Source organism: Vulpes vulpes, chromosome 5 (assembly GCF_048418805.1).
Source record: "Vulpes vulpes isolate BD-2025 chromosome 5, VulVul3, whole genome shotgun sequence".
NCBI lineage: Eukaryota > Metazoa > Chordata > Mammalia > Carnivora > Canidae > Vulpes > Vulpes vulpes.
Genome location: NC_132784.1, coordinates 16213403 through 16227021, shown reverse-complemented (window position 1 = coordinate 16227021; position 13619 = coordinate 16213403). Strand labels below are relative to the sequence as shown.

General features: G+C 36.6%; 1 protein-coding gene across 15 annotated transcripts in view; it reads left to right on the top strand.

Annotated features, from left to right (window-relative positions):
• The window catches only part of NCKAP5 (NCK associated protein 5), a 946904-nt gene that overhangs the window by 406419 nt on the left and 526866 nt on the right, over window positions 1-13619 (top strand). The gene's annotated exons all lie outside the window — the stretch shown is intronic.

The window sequence follows — 13619 nt, the reverse complement described above, 5'->3', positions numbered from 1 at the left end:
AGATAAAACAGGATTTAAAAGCTACAGTGCTGTGCATCCATTATCTAATCTTTCCTCTGTGTTTTATAAAATAGAAAACAAAAGCATAAAATGTTCGGATGTGTTGACCAGTCACACATGACAAGTTGGTATCAGAATTTGGACTAGAAACCAGGGCTCTTGGTTCCACTCTTGCCTTTTTTCCAGCGTCCCAGAGGTCCCCCCTGAGACTGTCTCATGTGTCACTGACCCACGTACTGTACAGGAAGGCCATGGGAGGGGAGTGTGGAGTTAGGACACATGCCCCCTGTGTCCATCCAGAAACAGCAAGTTTTGTGGAGCCCTATGTGGTTTTGTTTAAGGAAGAGGACAAAAGAGGAATTCTCTTTGAGGGAAGTAAGACATGTACTGACCCTGTGCAATTGCATGTAGACTTAGGAATAGATAGTCTCAAAGAAAAGCAATGCAGATCAACTCACCCTCTTGGTCAATACCACCTTATAATTCCACCCTCTTCTGAAAATGGCTTAATGACATTAGAAGAGGTCATGTACATGCCTGATATGAAAGCAACTGCCCAAGTTGCTGACAAGTTCATTACTGCTTCCCTTTTCGCACTGAGCGTGTTTTCTAACGAGGCAGTAAGAGTAACTTTACTTAGAATATCTGTGCAGCTTTTGGGGATAAATTCCCAAACTGCTTGGGACACTTCATCAGTAAGGTGATGGGCCAATTAGGAAGCAATCAACTCACGGCTGGCAGAGAAGCTGCAGATAGCATGAAAGGACTTTAAAGAGTTGCAGTTCCTTTTTCCTAAAATAGCAACATCTTTAAAAGTATTTCAGTGTAATTCTGGAACAAGTCACAGGAGACAAACATGACTTTAAGCCACCTCAGCAGAAAATAAAATGTGAAGGGAAAATAATTACGAAACCATAGGACATGGGGGAAAGATAGATCTGTACAGAAGAGGAAGTGAAAATGCACTTGAGATAGTCCATGACTGCCTACTTCCAGGTCTCCAGGTTTCAGAATTAATTGAAGGCCTTCTCTTCTCCCAGTATAAGCTTCTTCTATAAAGAAAACATGTAGTCATATATTTAAGTGGATCTTTAACTATTCATACATGTTGTCCCACAATAAACACTTTGTGTAGCTGATTGGAATGCTTTTACTGCATAAGACCTTGGATTCCTAGTGAGTTTCCCTTTTAATTTAAAGTGATGAGGATGGGTGCTTGGGTGGAGGCTGCTTAGGGGATTTTAATATAATGCTGTAAAATTCGAAGGATTGGGAAATTTTTATGTGAATTTAATTGGATGCTGCAAAATTTTGAGAGGGTAGGAAATTAATGTAGAATAAGTTTGCTCTATCTAAAAAATTATTTTTAACATTTGTCAGAGTCTTTAATATCAACATCATTAATGGCTCTCTCATCAAATAGTCATTAGACTCCCTGAAGCTAGATTTGTAGAGTGAAAATGTTGTAGAACATGACAACTATCAAGATAGTTTAAGGGAAGACAACTCACAATCCTGCCCGAAATTGCCAAGTATTTGACCCTTCATAGGCAGGGCCATGTATATTAGGTGTTTCCAAATGGAATGCAGTTTAAAAATACGAAGTGACATTCAGTTAAATAATACATGGGATGTCAATGATTGTATTTGCAAGGTCTCAACATTTGTGATCTAGAGCAAGTGGGAAGCAATGAATGTAGGACATGATTAAATTCCAGCCTCATTTGATATTGTTGAAAGGAGTGCTGAATTGAAGAACTCCCAAGAAGCAGGACATTCCAAGAATAGTAAATAATCTTAAGGCTTAAACAGAAACTGGAGAGAGTCTGAATGTCATCTTAATCTAGGCTCTTAAGATAGACTTATGCTAGACGCAATGCTGTGACTGCTCATTTACTACATATCTCTTCATCATTTATATGTTCTTTGGCACACATTCAAGCATTTCCTTGTTCAAATGCATTCTAGAGAACAATTATAGAGGAGTATTTTTCCAACTTCTTTTACTTCAAACCACAATAAGAAATACGTTTTATGTTTGAACTCAGTATCCATTTACACGTAAATACACACAAAAGCTTAATGAAACAATGCTATGCCACAAAATGAAATGCAGGTAAGCTTGATGAGTTAGTCATTACAAATATTGCTCCCTTTACCTCCATCATGTCTCCTCTACTGGTCCTGGCAGCTGGCTGAAGGATCAGTTGCAATATGTACATTCTTGGTAAGGATTTGTGTAGTGCTATGGTGTTTGCTAGTCTTTCTCATTTTTACAGACTATTGGTTATAACAAAATGATGGCAGTAGAATGATTTTACTCCTCACTGATATAGTGTGACCCACAATTAAAAAAAAAAAGGTTTCTAGAACATTGCAATAAATGTAGTTGAATGAAAAAAAATATTTTAAATATTTTATTTATTTCTTTGAGAGAGGGAGAGAAAGAGAAAGCAGAAATGAGGGGAGAGGCAGTGGGAGAGGGAGAAGGAAAAGCAGACTACCCACTGAGTGAGAAGTCCAAAGACGGACTCCATCCAGATGCTCCTAGATCATGGTTTGAGCCAAAGTCAGATGCTTCAAACATACAATCTCAATTTTCTAGCTTCATAATAGTTCTTAATGCAGTGTAAGTTTCTAGCTTTGTCATTCTTTAGAATTGTCTGTTGTATCATATACATCCTTTAATTTGTTAAGTGTCATGCTAACCATGAGCAAAATAAAGTTTTATAAATAGGCTGTGATCCAATTTATAAGATTGTTTGGAGGTTAAAGAGAAAGATGACATTGACAAATTCTATCAGGAAGAGTCATGCATGCTGCAAGGTAATAGTTACTCAATTACAATTTTGCAAGTTCCAGAATTGGAGTTTTTGGTTTTTGAAGAGAGAAGATTGTAAACAGAAAAAATAGATTCTGAGGGGACTTGATTGAGGAGAGTAAGACACGATGAAGATGAATTAAGGTGGTATTTAGAGTTAGGAAAATGAGCACAAAGAATATCCATCTTTATCAAACGGTTTCACAAGAAAAAATAAATAGAATCAAGGATATAAAGTGGTAAATCTCAAAAACCTGAAGTGAATAAGTCTAGAAAGAGATTTCTGAACAAAGTTCCATTTTGAGTAGATTATGGTTAGAATTCATGTAGGCCAAAAAAAAAAAAAAAAAATCAGACCATAGACTTGCTTTATTTTTTAACATGTCTACCATTTTCCTATTAAAGGAAGCACAAAAGAAAAGTCTTGACTAGGTGGAAACTTCTTGGCCCTGAATGGCCACTCATCACCTGTGGTGTATGTACAGACACAGAAAAGAAAACACTTGGGCCGATGACATGGCAAGTGATGGGAATTCGCATGCATTCTTACCTCAGAGAAGAGGAGAGAGAGAGAGAAATAGAAAGAAGCAAATTGTGGCTCTTGGATCACATCCAGCAGATTTAACAATTGTTTACTTCTCGTTGTTTGGGCATTATGACTCCTTGCAGCTTTATATAGAAACGCTTTCATGGGTTTTCTAATTTAAATCCACAGTATCAATCAAATATGATAGCGTCAGCTTGCACATACCTGAGCTAAAGCTAGAGCGAGCTTACATAAGTTGAATGTGTTGAAAAATGAAGCCTCCAACCATGGAATCCATAAGGGTAAGACATAGTTTTATTTCATATGGTTTTCAGGAAAGAACAACCAGTTGGTCTTTAAAAGATAGTTTCCATAGCTACTGGGCTGAATCAAAAGAAAATGCTGTCCCAGCATTTTTTCTCTTGCTACCTTTACTGCTTTGTGGTAACTACCAAGGCAAGTATTTTTCAGGAGCCTAGTTATTCCATTTCATTCTGTGAAATGCTATGTAATGCTTCAATCTAGTGTCTGTTAGAAGCAGACCTGCTTTGTTGTGAGAATCCTGTCACATATCCCAGATTTGACTGGAGCTGCCTTTCTGTTCAAAACAGACTTTTGGGAAAGGTTCTCTCCAGGTACCACTTTGTTGAGCAGCTTTCTACCAATTGAGATTCTTTTTCATAATTTAAAAAACGAGGCTGCCCTTAAATTATAGATGAATCCAGGCTTTATTGCTCCTGACCTTTTTTTAAGTTGGGAATGAAGAATGATTTCTCGAAGGATCCTAAAAGTGATTGCTTTTGACTTTCTTTATGAAAAGGTCAGCCCAAAACAATATATGCTTAAAATCTAAATGAAACATTATTATGACATACTTTTGTATTTTATTTTGGGACATAACTATACACTGAAGAATATCATGTTACTCTGGCTTTATAGTCATTTAATATTTGTGCCAATGATGCGTTGATCTTTTGTACCACGTACTGTATCATACGGGCCTTCTATTAAAAAAAAATCTTCCCAGTAATGACCTGCAAGGTACTAGAGATGAAGGAATAGACATTCATGTTTACTTTAATGTTTGTATGTCTCGCAGCTTTAGAGTTGTGGAATTTATGGGTGCCATTATTGTGTTCCAAAAATTTTTCCATATTATTTATATTTCTTTTAATGCTGATAGATATAAAAAAAAATAAATAAATAAAATAAAGCTGATACATAAAAGCTGACTTCTTAGAAGGGTCTGACTGATAGTGCATATAGTAATTATGGTCTTTCCACTATTATAACAATGTTTGCACTGTAAGAGTTAATAGTAGCATCTGCATTGTCCATCTGCTCCAGCCACACTTAGTAAACCTGTAGTCCAATTGTACGTGTGAGTTGGCTCTGTAAATACAGCTTTAAGACAAATACCTTCCTCATCATTACCACCTAGTTACTCTTTGAAGCCCCTTCTAGGAATTCTGAAACGACCGCTCTCTGTCTCTAGATGTCACCTCCATGCTTGAGCCAGTTCCTTGTTTTGTTTTAAGATTTTATTTATTTATTCATGAGAGACACAGAGAGAGAGAGAGAGAAAGAGAGAGAGGCAGAGACATAGGCAGAGGGAGAAGTAGGCTCCATGCAGGGAGCCCGATGTGGGACTCGATCCCGGGACTCCAGGATCACACCAGCGCTAAACCACTGAGCCACCCAGGGATCCCCAGTTCCGTGTTTTTAAATCATGTTTACTTTTTTCTTTATATAGGCCATCTCCCTTTCTTTCAGTGGGTTGTGATGTCAGGAATAAGTCAGAGTTGGATTTTTCTGAATGCACCTTCAGCTGTTTTTATTGTTAAAAAAAAAAAAAAGGAAAAGAAAATGGTATTTTCGAAGTTGATTCTGACAGCATTGGTTATTTTCAGAAATTAGATGAGTACCTCAGAATAGAGATTGAGCTCTTTTGTCTTGACCATGTTTACTTTTATTGTCCTAAATATCCTCATAATCTATATCACTCATCTCATCCTGAAATTCAGTTATATACCAGGAAAGCCTAGGGAAGTCCAATGGACAAAAACACATTCCTGGGATATCTGAGAGAAGGAAGGTCTTTAGCCTTCTGTGGATATGGAGGGGGAAAGAGCTATATGGTAGGGCAGATAAAAGTAGGAGATGAGAAAAAGCCATATACGCCTCGGAAGAAGAGAGAAAGGATCACAATAGATGGGCATAGCTCATGTCTCTGGGAACCTCTCCAATCCAGGGATATGACTTGTTGCATCCATTGCTGAGTCCTAGATAAATGCCTGAATTTATAAATACACATTGTATTTTGCAAACATGACAGAAATAAATCTTCTTAGGAAGATCTGAAAGTCAGATTTCAGGGCTAAAAATCACCAGTGATTTTGGCAGTGTTTGTAAAATAACTTTGAGCTCCCCAGCTACAGTGTGAAATGTTAATGTGTATCAAAATGTGAATTTTTATTTATTACTGTTGGGTAGCATTGCTGATTCTGAAATAAAACCCCAAAGAGGGAATGGAAGAGAGTTCTTTGGTATTTGAAAGCAAACAATTTCTGGAATGAAATTCCCGAAAAAAACAATAGTTGTTTGTAAACACAGCATGGAAATGTTACACCAAAGCAAAGCACACAAGTTTACCGAACCTCTAACTTACTCTCTGAAAACCCCCTTCTTTGCTTTCTAGTCCCAGTCTTGAAACAGAAAGTGAAGCCTATGTTGAGAATTACATTCTAGAATAAGAAACTGATAAAATAATAAAGCTTAGAAACTCATAAATATTTCTAGATACACCAGAATTTTAGTAGCTCGTCATGTTGGGAGGATGGATGCAAGGGCACAAAATGTTATCAAATGCCTTTATTTGAAATAAGATTAATCTTCTATCCTGAATGAAAATAGAAGCAAACAGCAGCCGTCCAGTGTGGGCTTTGTAAATCACATTATCAGGGCTTGCTTAAAGCATTCACCTAGTATTCTATATGGAGGTGGTTGGTGGGACCACCATATGCCGGCTTGGGCCCGAGCCAGGGAAGCACACAGGAAAGCTTTTGCATTCCAGCCGTCCACTCCTGCCTGGCAAAAAGCACTTTTTGTATGTGGTGTAAGTGGCCAAGTTATTTGTACACAATGGGAAGCTGAAATTTCATTTCCACATGAAATTAGTGAATAATGGCTTTCAAGACTTACTGAATAAGCATGCCCAAGACACAGTCAGCATTTTAAGTCTGTCTACCAGGACGCCAACCATCTGGATCAAAAATAAATCAGTTATGCAGTTACTCTGGGGGCGTCAGAGGTGAGGCATGGGGAGGGCAAAGTGTATGGATGCTGTACTGAAGCTTTTGCTTTTTACCAGGGCATGGTGTGGTCTTTTTTTTTTTTTTTTTTCCACGTCACTTTTGTCACAGCCTGAGCCACAAATGCATGACTTGTTGTCCAGTTGTACTGTACTATCTACTGTATATCTATTTAATGTTTTTGCCCTATTATTTTATTGGTTTCTATCTTTTCAAAATATACTTACACATTAAATATGGATTTTAGGCTCCAAAGAATAGATATTTTATCTGCACGGCTAAATTTGTGACTATAGAATACACAGCTCTGGAATTAATACTTGCGGATGATGATAAAATGTATATTTTCCCAAATGGTAGTAAGACCTCTTTTTTCTGTTAAAGATTAGTTGTTAAAATCTGATTTGAGAAAAGTGGATCTCATTTTTGGTAGAGTATGATTTGAAAAAAATAAAGCCAGGGTTATTTATTTTTAAATAGTAAGATACTGGTAATTTATCTATGTATAATAATTTAAAGGTAATGCATGGAAACCAAAATGAGAGAAGCAGATGGAAACATCCCCTAGGTGAGTGTGAACATTTGTTCTAAAAAATGGAACAAGTGCCAGCAAGGTGTATAATCATTTTCTTTCAATTACACCTGATTTGACTTAAAAAAAAAAAGTTGGCAAAGCAATGTTTCAGTTTTATTTACTTCACTTTAATTTCCTTCAAAAACATTTTGGATTTTTGGAAAAGGAGCAGGGTACAAAGAAAAATGGTGGTGTTTGAAGGAAATCAGCTAATGAGCTATACAATAATTCTATGGCTTGAGAATTTTTGTGGATAGGAAAAATTGGTAACTAGCAGATACAATTAGATACTCTGATTTCCTATAGTCTGGTTATATAATAGAAAAAGTTAAGAGTATATAGGAAGAAATGAAGTTTCAATAGATTTCTTTAATTTTCTAGAATTCTATCTTATAGTATTTCATAGAGTATATTATTCAAAATATGCATTAAGAATAGAATGGTTTATTTCATGCTTCTGTAAATTTGTCGATTCACGTACTGCTGTAAATAAATGGGCCATCAGCTGGAGTTTCACCATCCTTTGCAATCTGAGCTACACTGAAAATGCATTAGTTATAATGGGATTTGGCTTGTAACTTTATAGTGTGAGCTATATCATTAATTAATTTTGAGGCAGCTGGTCATTAAAAAATCTTTCTGGTAAACATAATAAGGCAACATATTTAGAAGATGCCAGCACATGATATATTAAATGGATTTTGTTAAATGCATTTGGCTGATTTGATTGTCAGGTATGAAAAAAATCATATTTATGGGAATCCAGCATGATTGACTATAAAATGACATTTTAAAACTAGTTTTTACATTATGGATTTTATGTCTAACATAAGGACTTAATAAGGAAATTGGAGGTGGTTATTAGCCTGGAATAGAAGATAAATTACAAGCTAATATATAGACTGATAGAGAGGAAAGGGGACTTAGAGATCATCTTATCCGTTCCTCTTGCTTTGTCAGGAGAAAAGTGAGAGAGGCTGTGATTCATCTGGAACCATACAGTTGGGTGGGGGAAGAACTGGAAGTGGAGCTCAATCTCTGACACCTGGAATGTGCTACAGGTCATCAAACATGCCTTCATGGAAACTTGTCTAGGGAAGAAAGAGATAGATGAGAAGGGACCACAGAGCTTATTTATTTGGAAATAATAAATAAATAAATAAGTTTTGCTTTTGAGAATGCTCAGTTAAGCTGCCTAGAAGGATTTTGGAGTTTTTTCTGGAAGGTGTTTTTTTTTTTTTTTTTTTTAAAGGTTGGACAAGTGTAAGGACTGGATGGTAGAGATACTAACTAGATGGAAGGACAAGATTTCTTTAACTACATTCTCAGAGCTGTGATTTCCAGATTGTGCCCTGTGTTCTATTTTTTCCAGCCAATCTAATGCTTTCTGTGAAATTAGGCATAGAATTCAACCTCCTTGAGACCCATGCTCAAATCATGTTCCCATGGGATGCTAGGACCTGCAGACATGCTTCTACATTCCTCTGCTCAGCGTTGAGAAAGGGTACACTCACAATCACAATCTTGTGCTAGAATGCTGCAAATAATTGTGGTCTTAGTTTTTTAATGTCTCTTTTCTCTTTGTTACCCTCACTATTTTATCTGTGTTTCTTTGTGGGCTATGTTGTTTGGCTTTGGATTCAGAATAATGGCACTATCATCTGTCTACATTTGGATGAGTTAGGATGGCCAGTTTCTCTCACAGATCCCACTCGTATGCTTGTGTTTCCACCCCTTAGATTGATACTGACAGAAGTCTGCTCAAATAAATGTTGTCCTCTCTGTTGACTCATTTGACCACATCCACATGCAAAGAGAGAAAGAGACTAGCACAGGAATAGAAGAGAGATAGGAAAGAGGTGCTGGAAACATGTTAGAATTGATGATGTTGTGATAATTTTGTATCTCATTGTTTACCAAAAAGTGAGGGACTCACAATTCTATGGAACAGAGAGGCCAGGCTTGGGTGTGATAACAAATACCTTCTCTAGGTACAGTGGCTTAGTTAATAAATCCGTTTTCTGTTTATATAATAGAACTAGGTGTATGTTCAAATTTATTGGGGAAACTCTCCTCCATGCAGCTGCTCAAGAAACCAGGCTAATGGAAGCTGTAATGTGTTTAAATTGTGGTTTCCAAGATTTCTCTAGGGTCCCCTTCATCCCAGTATGTCAAGAAAGGAAACTGCTTGGAACCAACTGTAAAAGGTTACTTTGGGTCAAACTCATGGGCAGCACAAATCATTGCACTCAGAGTTCATTGACTAGAATCGTAACTGCAAAGGAGTCAGGGAAATGTAGTTTATTTCTGTGTCTAGAAGAAGAGGAAATGGGTTTGGGTAAACAGTAGTCATACATATACACACATATGTCTGTATAATACACAGTTTAGTATTAGCGTTACATGTATACAAATTAGTGTTATATGTACATAAAGATTAATATAAATATTGGTGTTATATATATATATATATATATATATATATACCTAAATATATAAAGTGCTATAAAATATGTAAAAAGTATACATAATTATATACATACATACAAAAATACATTAAGTTATATATACATAAAATAGTGTCATAAATATATAAAATATATAAATAAATAGCTTAGAATCTATTTGGGAATGATTAGTATTTCTTTGAAAATTGTATCAATGCAGTTTATGCAATTTACATTTATACCACTGAACTTTTCTGCCTCCTTCTTCCACTCATTCTTTGATGTCATGCTCAAATTCTTTTGCCCTGTGCCTTCTATCCAGAATTCTTATAGATGTCCAGGCCTGTGCCTTTTTTCTGGTTCCCACTGGCATTTCTCTAGTGCCCAGAGTGGGAACCCTTACTGATGGGCCCAACAAAAGGAGGCTTGATGAGGAACAGACTAAGTTTAGGTCACTTTAAATACCGCCGAGTTAGGGTGCACGGAGAGGTGCCTCATGCTCAATAGCAAGACTTCCTCAGTTCTTGGCTCTTGAGAGCGTGCAGGGACCTGGCTTGCCACTTGTATGTTTCAACTGATGTTAAGTGTTCCTGACAAACTCTTACATCATATAGTATTTATTTTTAATTAATGGAACTTCAGTGATACTTGGTAGATATTTCAAGCTTTTTGTCTTTTATACAGTGGTGCTCTAGTCTATTGAATGGGACTGAGTTCTTTCAACCAATTCTATTTCTCTCCAGCAGCCTCAAGCACATAGACTGTTCAGACCCAAAGCCTGGGAAAGGATATAATAATCACATACATACTGTATTAAAAACAGAGAGAAGGATAAAGGGATAAAATAGGTGCTAATACGTTAAAGTGTCATTTTTCACAGGGAGAATAAAGTAAGTAAACTTCCCATCTCTTGACTAAGCCAACTAACTTCAAGATAACAGAAATTGAATTCTTTCTCGCAGACAGTACATGATAAGCTTTCATTGGCAAGGGTGGGGGTGATTTCCTTCCTTGGTATCTGAGAGCCAGAAGCATCATGGGCAGGATCCGATGCCTTCATCCTGTGTCTTACTAACTCAGTTACTTAGCTGTGGTTTGGATAGCAAAACTGACCCAAGAGTCAAATCAGAGAGGTCCAAACTGTTCTTTTTTTTTTTTTTTAATTTTTTGTTTTTGTTTTTTATTTATGATAGTCACAGAGAGAGAGAGAGAGGCAGAGACACAGGCAGAGGGAGAAGCAGGCTCCATGCGCACCAGGATCCCAACGTGGGGTTCAATCCCGGGTCTCCAGGATCGCGCCCTGGGCCAAAGGCAGGCGCCAAACTGCTGCACCACCCAGGGATCCCAAACTGTTCTGATTTTGAGGTCTCCTACCCCTATGGAATTGTAGTTGTGTTGTTTTTCTGGTGTTATTTTCTGGTATTCACTAGACCTGAGCTGTTAGTGGCCCCTGGAGAAGCCTTACTTTATCCTTTTTTAAAAGATTTGTATTTATTTATTCACGAGAGGCAGAGAGAGAGAGGCAGAGACATAGGCAGACTGGGAAGCAGACTGCCTGCAGGGAGCTCAATGTGGAACTCAATCCTAGAACTCCGGATTCAAGCCCTAAGCCAAAAGGCAGATGCTCAATCACTGAGCCACCCAGGCATCCCCAAAGCCTTACTGTAATGTGGACAGGTGGCACCTTTCTAAAGGTTCTTGTCAAAGTACCAGCCTCAGTCCAATAACATTTTTCTTTCTTGCACTTATATCTTCAGTTGTATTTATCACCTTGCAATGCATTTGTTGACAAGTCTGTCTCACCTACTTGCTTGTGAGCTTCAGAAAAGCTGTTCTGTGTGTGCTGTGTTCTCCGGGGAGTCTCTGATGGCTGACCCAGAGCAGAACTCAATAAATTTGTGGGGAACTAATGCATATTGATTGAATAAATAAGTTATATGTAAATAGATGCTTTCATAATCTTGACTTTTTTCTCAACTTGCAAAAGTTTAGTCTCATTTAGTGTAATTTTATCACTCTTTTATCTGTTTAATTTTATTAAAACACCTGCCTGGCTCTTGATTCTGAATTAGTGAAATCTGGATTAAAGTGATCTTATCTTTACTGAGAAAGAGTCTCTCTCTCTCTTTTTTTTTTAAGATTTTATTTATTCATGAGACACAGAGAGAGCGAGCAGCAGAGACAGGCAGAGAGAGAAGCAGGCACCATGCAGGGAGCCTGACGTGGGACTCGATCCCTGGTCTCTAGGATCAGGCCCTGGGCTGAAGGTGGTGCTAAACCACTGAGCCACCAGGGCTGGTGAGAAAGAGTCTCTTGGTTACACTTTTATATACACACATACCTACCAGTGTTTCAGAATATCATGATTTGTCATAATTAATCAAGATTCAACTTTTTAATATTTTATTTTATTTATTTATTTATTTTTTTTACTAAGTGATACACTAATGTTTCTGAAGTAAATTTTCTAGTTTCATCAAATAGGAATGTTCCTTGGTATCAAGTTTCCGCTCTTATGTGTGCTTTATTTTCAAACCCTGTGTTTGTTACTATCAGAACAACTTCATAACTGGAACTTGTATAAGCAGTAGACTTGTCACTGATATGCTTATGTTTGAATTTGCCATTTTAAATGGACTTATTTGAAGAATTTATGTATAAGAGACTGTGATTTTATAATTAGGAGAGTTGATAGCATATTTTCTTTTGTTTTTTTGATAGTATATTTTCTGACATTATCCTGACCTAGACCTCAGACGCCTTTTGACTTATAAATATCTTCGTATTTCCCACTCCTAATGTATAGACCTCATTGATACAATAAAATACAATTTCATTTTTATATCCTCTTCAATGAAATATAGTGAATCTGAATTTGCTATTTTCAATTGTATTGTTTGCAGACACCTAAGATGATGATGGTTTTGCTTTTCAGTAGGTAAAATTCCTTGAGTGCTGGTCACTTCACTGTATTATTAACCTACATTTTCCCAGACCTAAAAACAACTATCGAAGCAAGTATCATTTAATCTCCTCATTCATAGTAATGTTTTTTAAGTTGCCACAAACACTGAATTAGTAAATGTGGAAGCACTGCCCATAGGAGAAATTCACAGGTGCTTGTGAGCCTCTGGTGATAACATTTTTATCAATAAATCAGTATATAACTTCATATGTGTTCTTTATGTGTTTCTGTTTAAAGACCCTTATAAAAGATATATTGTTGATTAATTAACATTGAACTCAAGGTCAGCTGCCCTGTAACTTACACTGGAATGAAGCTAATCCATCACATGTATTTTATCTGTAAAACACATCGCAGTCTATTTGTGCTTAGGAACAATAAATAGCATTTCATCACTATATTTGGGATCCATTTCATAAAAGCAACATCACCAACAAAAAAAATGCAAAAAATATGGCAATAAATAGTGGAAAGGACACTTGTTTATAGTTACAAAAGATGCAGAGTGTCACCTTGCTCAACCTCACCTGGGAACGTGCAGGTTGGTGACTCAGATTTTTTGTTAGTCTGTTCATTTCTGCAAATGATGGTGAAAGGCTACAAATATTGATTTTGGGGTTGCAAATAAATTTTATTGAATAGGCAAATTTGCAGATGTGTAATGTGTAAATAATGAGGAATGAATACATAATTACCCAAGTTTGAAGATGAAGACTCTGGGACTCAGATGTTAAGTAATTTCAGTGCAGTAAGCATCCACTGAGGCCTAATATGCCCTGAACATGGTACTGAGTAAGACATGGTCTATCTCTCTAGATATATGTCTATATTCACATAATTGTTTACTTAGTAATGAATTGCATACTTTACCTAAATGTGTTTGTGTCTCTTATTTCTTCCCTTAATATATTCAGTTCTTCTAAAAAGCAAAGCCAATCTTTAAAATTTTAGGTATTTTAAAAGTAAAATTTGATC